Here is a 6,748-nt window from a genome sequence, read left to right on the forward strand (position 1 = left end):
TTAAAGGCATTTTAAAGATGAGATGTGCTCCTGTGCTGTACTAAACCAGGCATTTGCTGCCCAGGCAGGCTGCTGGGCTGGTGCTCCAGTGGGAGTGTTCACACTAGCCCAGTATACGTGGTTACCAAACACTCAAAAGGTGGGTGAACCTCTTATCACACAAAGGTCTTCTTCCGATACCCCAGCTATCTACATCCTTGAGTAAAGAGCCACTTTACGCGGGGCTGAAGTAAACCCAAGACATTGCTTCGGTCTTGGTCCTTGACCGACTGCTTATCCCCTCAAAGATGATGCAGGTAAATCTTCAGTAATCTGCATCATCTGATGCAAAGCTATGGAAAGACACAGTGCAAAGGAGCCCTTTACACCTGAAAAATATACACTTACCCCTTATGTACAATAAGGCCTAAATGATGGTACGACTCCTTCACGCTACAATTGTCACACAGACTTTGCATACAATGGAAAGATGAACCATAAAGGCTTTTCTCTTAACAACAAAAGAAGTTTATTTTGACTACCTTGCTTTAGCAGTAAGGAAGCCTTGATTGAGCAAGATATGGCTGAAAGGTGTTTGATAGATTACTGCAGAGCAGCTGACAAAAGAGAAAAAGACTGTTGCATGTTACATATTCAGACAATGAGGCTTTCATTTGCTGCCTAGTTCACAGATGTGGTATTGTCAAATTGCAGGAAAATGCCTGGCAGACTGTATCATTGACTATATTTAGGGAGAAAAAAAAATTCAGAACACACTATTTATAGAAGCCACACAAATAAGCACAGAGTTCTTATCAGCCAAAGATAACATTAGTCGTGATTTATCAAAGTAATCTTTATTTTATGGAAAATGGATAATAGGGTGTAATTTAATCCTTTGTGAATGTAATGTATATTTCAAAGGGTTCTTTTTTGTCAATAAAACCATTTGTTGTACTTGTTAAACTAATTAGTCTTGTTGCTGTTGCTTATGACAGGATAAAAGATGCCCGTTAATGAAAACGGGGAGGAGAAGACGGGTTTGAAAGTTTGTGAAATATTTTGTACTCCTTGCAAGCCGGTTTTCTGATCAAAACAGGTTTCGCCTCTTTCGCTGCAAGCCTGCGTTAACTGAGTTCGTGCAGACGGTACATTTTCCTTTTTCAGTTACAAAATGGATTACCCCGAAAATTCATCACATCTTTGGGTGGTTCACCTGCTACAGGCATCGGGGGCTCCTCCGACTTCCCTGGGTACCGATGCTGGCGTGAGCCACCATGCCTGCCGGCCCCGCAGCTGAGCGCCAACAGGGAGGGTGACGTTCCTGGCCGCTTCTCCCTGCTCATCGCATTTTTTCCACCATGTGCAAACACATTCCAGGAGCCATGGAGAAGGCAAAAAGGGAAGAAAACAGAGCTGCCTGGGTGCGTCCTGCACCGGTCCCTGGCTGGCCACGCGCCTTTTGCTGGGCGAGGGCAGGTTTTGCAGGGGCAGAGCGTGGGGCTGAAGCTGTGCCGAGTCTTGGCTCTGTGAGAGGCCCCGGCAGCGGTGCCAGGCTGCAGAGGCAGGACATGAGCTCATTCTCTGGATCTGCAGTTGACCCTGAAAGATCAGAGTCAGAAGTGGGTAAGAGTCAGAAGAGGACACGTATTTTATTATCATCTTTTTTTTTTTTTTCCTTAGTGTTTTTGGTGTTCTTTTTTGTAGCCTAGCAGCCTCATGAACTTTTAATAGGAATTTATGAATGATTTTCAGAAGATGACTCTTAAAAGACTGACTAAGCTCTTAAAGGTCCTTCTGCCTTAGAAATGGCTCAGAAAATACCCCTCAGAAGGACCAAGTTATGGAGAAATCCTTAAAGAAAAGTCTTATCCCTACTGTCTGTGTCAGTTCTGCATGGTCATCCCGGTTCCTTGGTTCTCTTTGTACCCTCTGTTGTACAAACTGTCCAATGACAACATTTCTAATCCTGAATTACTCTATCCAGAAGTTTCACAGGTCCTCACATCTTCTGGACACAGGGGTGAGAAGCCTTGGTCACGTTTCCAGCTCCCATGGCCCCACCTGAGAGATCATGGAGCAGATCTGCCTTCTCCAGCCCGTCCCTCCCTTGCTCCGAGGACACCTGCCTACTTCAGCAGGGGAGACTTGTCCCTGTTCAAGAAGGACAGTGCTTCTGCTGCCTCTGTTACCACTGTCCTGAGCACAGGGCGGTGGGCTCACAGCTTGGGGTAGGGCTGTCCTGCTCCTTCTTGGCGGAAAAGAAAGAACAGGCAAATTACCAGACAAGCCGCTTGGTTTGTGTAGATGAAATACAGCTGTCACTTCAGCAAATGCTAAGTCAGAAATTTGAATGGCATGTCCAACCATCCTGCCTTTGGGCCAGGTGGCCCTGCTGCTCCATACCTAAATATTACGGGAACGACAAACATTTATCCCTATGAGGATCCATCCCCACCTGTGGCTGGGAAAGAAACCTGTGCCTCTGGTCAGGTGCTCCAAACAACAACAGCAGAACGGACTGCGTGTCTGCTTACAGCAGCCCAGCTAACACTGCAAGGAGGAGCTGATGTGCCCCAGGGACTTCCAGGACAGCGACCCAAGCAAATTCCAGAAGATCAGCTTGCCAGCACTTTGACTTGGAAAGGGCTCCAAATCGGAGTATGTCATAACAACATTGTCCTCTCTTTGCTGTCAGTAACAACTTACACTTGAACACACTCTTGTGCTGTCTTGTTTATAAAATACACTGATTCCTTCAGATCCCCTTCCCCAGACCCTCTTGGCAGCACATAGGAACATCACAGCAGTGATTGATAAAAATGTGTCAGCTATCTACTTAAATGGGATCAATTTAGAGAGTCCTTTGGCTTTTATTTTTTATACCCAGAATGACTAAAGGACTGAAAACTGTTTCACAAAGAGTGTACGAATTAGACTGCCGCATGAGGAGTGCTACCAGATAGTCCTTGTTCTTCTAATGAGAAGAGATGTCAGGCTATTTTCAAACCACCTGCTTTGGGTATGCAACGCCCGAACATAAAGCTGTGGCTCAGAGTAATGCAGAGCACTTACAGAGAGGATCCTGGCATCTTGTTGAGTCAAGAGAGAGATCTGGGTGGCTCCTGGAGGCCTCTGAAGGGTGATGTCGTGGGTCCTCGAGACCGTGAATCTGCTTTTCAGGTGCCAATATCATGTCAGAGCCACTGTGGTTGCACAATGAGAAACACTGTACAAGATACAAGTTCCTGCTGCCACTCCAAATTTTGTTCAAGACAAATCAGAGGGTTTTGGAGGGGTTATTTTGCTGTAGCAGATTTTGTACTGCATCAGGTTATTCTCATGCCTACAAGAAGTTTTCAGCCATTTATTATATGTCTTTTCCTCACCTAGACACAAAGCTCCTTGGAAAAGGAGTTGTGTATTTTCTGTATCTTTATAAAGCATCATATTCACAAGGTTTTCTGGTGTAGCCCAGAAAGTCCTATTGAGTACTAAGCTGGGACCACAGAGCAGCAGCGACAAAGCCGAGCTGTCTGGAGTTGAGACCACGGTGGGTACGGGGTGAGCAGTGACTGTGGCAGGCACGGGGTGGTCGCTGCCCAACCCGCCCCCCGCTGCTGCACGATCAAGTTCAAGAATATTGCAGGACAGAGGCTTGGGGTGCAGGCTCGTTGCTGCCGTGGTGTTTTGCCTTTCCCTCTGGTTCCTCTTGTCCTTACAAAGATCACACGCTGCTGAAGCAAGTGGCTATAAACAAGATGGCGGTCATCACCTCCCACATGCACGTATCCAGCCGCCCCCTCGCTGACTAAGGCAGAGCACGGAGAGGGAGGCGATCACCCCACATGTAAGTGCAGAATCTGCTCCAATAATCCCTACTGGGCAGAGGAAAACAGCGACCTTCCTTTTTAGCTTTCCTTTTTATTTAAACACTGAATGATGTGGGGTTTAGTTCAGGGAATTGATATGGACTGAGAAAATTGCAGAAAGGTGAGATGCAGTATTTTTTGCCAGTATTTTTTCTGTCCTGCAGAACCCACGTTGTCTTTCGTAAACAGGTGAGGAGGTTTCTGTGGTTGTGAACATGTTCTTCCTTTTTCTTCTTGGAAATCCACTCTCAATTAGTCCGGAACATTGGATAAACTGGTGCTAATGAAATAAAAGGGTTTATTAGGTTACACAATGGTATGCAGTGGCTTAGGGGACAAAGTTAAATATTTACTCAGGCTAACTTTAAGAGAGAAAAAACAGCCAGGGAGATCACAAGTGAAACAACTGAAAATCAAAATTTCATCTATCAATCAATCAGGCAGATTCGCAAGTTAAATAGGGGGATAAATAATATAAGGGTGTTACGTGGAGAGCAACTCATTCTTTTCTGACTCTCCATGGCAGGTCTTTGCAGTTGCCACTTTCCCTCCAACCACCCGCTACGTGATTGAACTCTGCCATCAACTCTGCAAAGCTCTTCAGCGTATGATTAAGACTGAGTGACTTCATGGAAACGTAAACATGTACTTTAATTCTAACAGGTGCCTGAGACCCAAAGACAGCTCTTCTTGAGGGCATAGCTCCCAACGATGTCAGCGGCACAGGACTGGGTGCTCAGAGCAACACTTTTCGGATCAGGTAGAGAAAGCTGCTTCAGAAGAGATTAACTGTGCTGTAAACGTGCTCCTCTCTCCCCCTAGACAATACAGTGGGGACCAGTTCAGAGACAGCCATCTGCACTGGGTCTCTCTGAGCCCCGGGTCCTGCTTTGTTCTCCCAGTTAAGTAAGGAAAAGGTAGAACCAGAGAAAAGCAAATTGAGCGAGCTTGGCTCCACATAGAACCACCTGGAAACTTCGTTTGCTTGGGTTGGCATAGCTTTAAGTGACTAAAGATCACAGCATGGCCTAAAATACCCTTAAATGCCACAATTGCAACAGAAATAAAGTCATTCAATGGGCACTTAACCAGCCAGATACATACACGCTCTCCTGTCTGCGTTTTCCTGGACAGAAAGTGTAGGCTGTGACCTCTCCAAGATCTTTTTGAGTACCATCTTTCTTGGCATGTCTGGGATGTCGTGGGACCTGAGCTCTGCAAGTCCCAGCTGTGGAGCCCGGCTCTCTGGCATCCTGCTGCTCCACACTCTTTCTTCACGAGGTGCCCTGTGAGAAGCTCAGGTGCTTACACTGACTGCAGCTGCAGCACCGTGAGTATGTACAGCAAAAAATGAGGCTGAGACACTCTAATTACCACTGTCACTTTCATCTGAAGAGCTTGACAGCTGGTGCAAATCCTAAAGTCCTCAGTAGAGATTGCTTGACATGGATTTAGTAGGTATCATTTCTCCCATTGTCCTGAAGTCATATTTTCTCACTAGGTATGTACATGTTGCTGGGAAATGAGAACGGACCAGCACCAGAATTTCTGAGATAGATTGATTTTACTGATTTCCTGGATGCAGAAATGCAGTGGGTATAAAATGTGTTGTTTGTGTCCTAACATACAGAATCAGAAGTTTTTCAGCTTCCCAAGTATACTTACCCTGGATGCATTTTCTGGAGTCACGATGTCCTTGGTCTAAAAAAAGTCCTAAAAGTGTTGCCTAAGTGGAAACCGGAGTCAGCTCAGAGCTCCGTTACAGGTGACTCTGGCTTGGGTGAGATGATAGAAGGTGAAGGGTGGGAGTGCCTGATTTTTTTAATAGTTTATTTCTTCAGTAAGTTCCTGATGCTGTAGAAACTTATGCGCACATTTCAGCACATGACTAATCCTATTGCATGTATATATTGCAAACTAAGCAGGTGATTTCAAAGGAAGGGGGCATCTCATACGTATGTTCTGGTGAACTCCACTACACAGGGATAGGTAAGGCTGCAGCCCATTTGAAGTTCAGTCTCTCAGCAGAGGTGCAGTCTTGGAATAAACCCTAAGAGTGTCCCATCACATCTAAGTTATTTCTGGCTGCAACTGAAGATGGAGAAATAAAACTCTTCTGGTCAAGGACTGAATCTAACGTGCTTAGAAGAAAATTCCCAATACAGCTCCCTCCATGGAGAAGACCACTGACAGACTGAGTTTTTAACAAACCAATAGAACTTGATTCTTTCTGCATTTAGGTGTGTTAAAAACATGAGCAAAATTTAATGCATGTATATTAGCCAGTATTTATACTTTTAAAGAATTTCTCATTAACCTCAATTAAAACTAATCTAGTCATTGCATTATTTTTTTATCCCCTCCAAAAAGGAAAAAGAGGTGGATTTCATAATAAATTGTGTTAACCTGGATATTGATGCTGCTTGCTGTTACACAAAGGAGCACAGAACATGGAAATCCTCAGTTATGGTTCTTTTCCATATATCTGTTTTCCAAAACATACTTTTTAATGGTCCATATATTTAAAGCATGATCTTCACTAAACATCCTGATTTCTCCTAAGCAAATGGAAATACATAGAGTGCTATGAATTTAGATCCATATTTTTTATATGATGCCCATTCTTTTTAGTTTCAAGACATAATATATAGAACATTTGCAACTTCTTTTAGATTCTGCTGTATACACATTGTTATTTAAGAGTCAAGCTGTTAAATACATTGCCTGTAACTGATTTCTTGTGAAAAGTCTTAACTGCAGCAACGATTAAAAGCAGGTTTTGGTCCAAAAACATGAAGAGGAAAAAAAGCAGGGGAAACCAACATGTGCAATGCACATTTTGAGTGTAACAGAGCAAGAGTTAGTTAGCTTATATACTTTAATCAGAAGCTCAAAAG

This window comes from Platalea leucorodia, assembly GCF_965183815.1.
Source record: "Platalea leucorodia genome assembly, chromosome: 2".
NCBI classification, from domain to species: Eukaryota; Metazoa; Chordata; class Aves; order Pelecaniformes; family Threskiornithidae; genus Platalea; species Platalea leucorodia.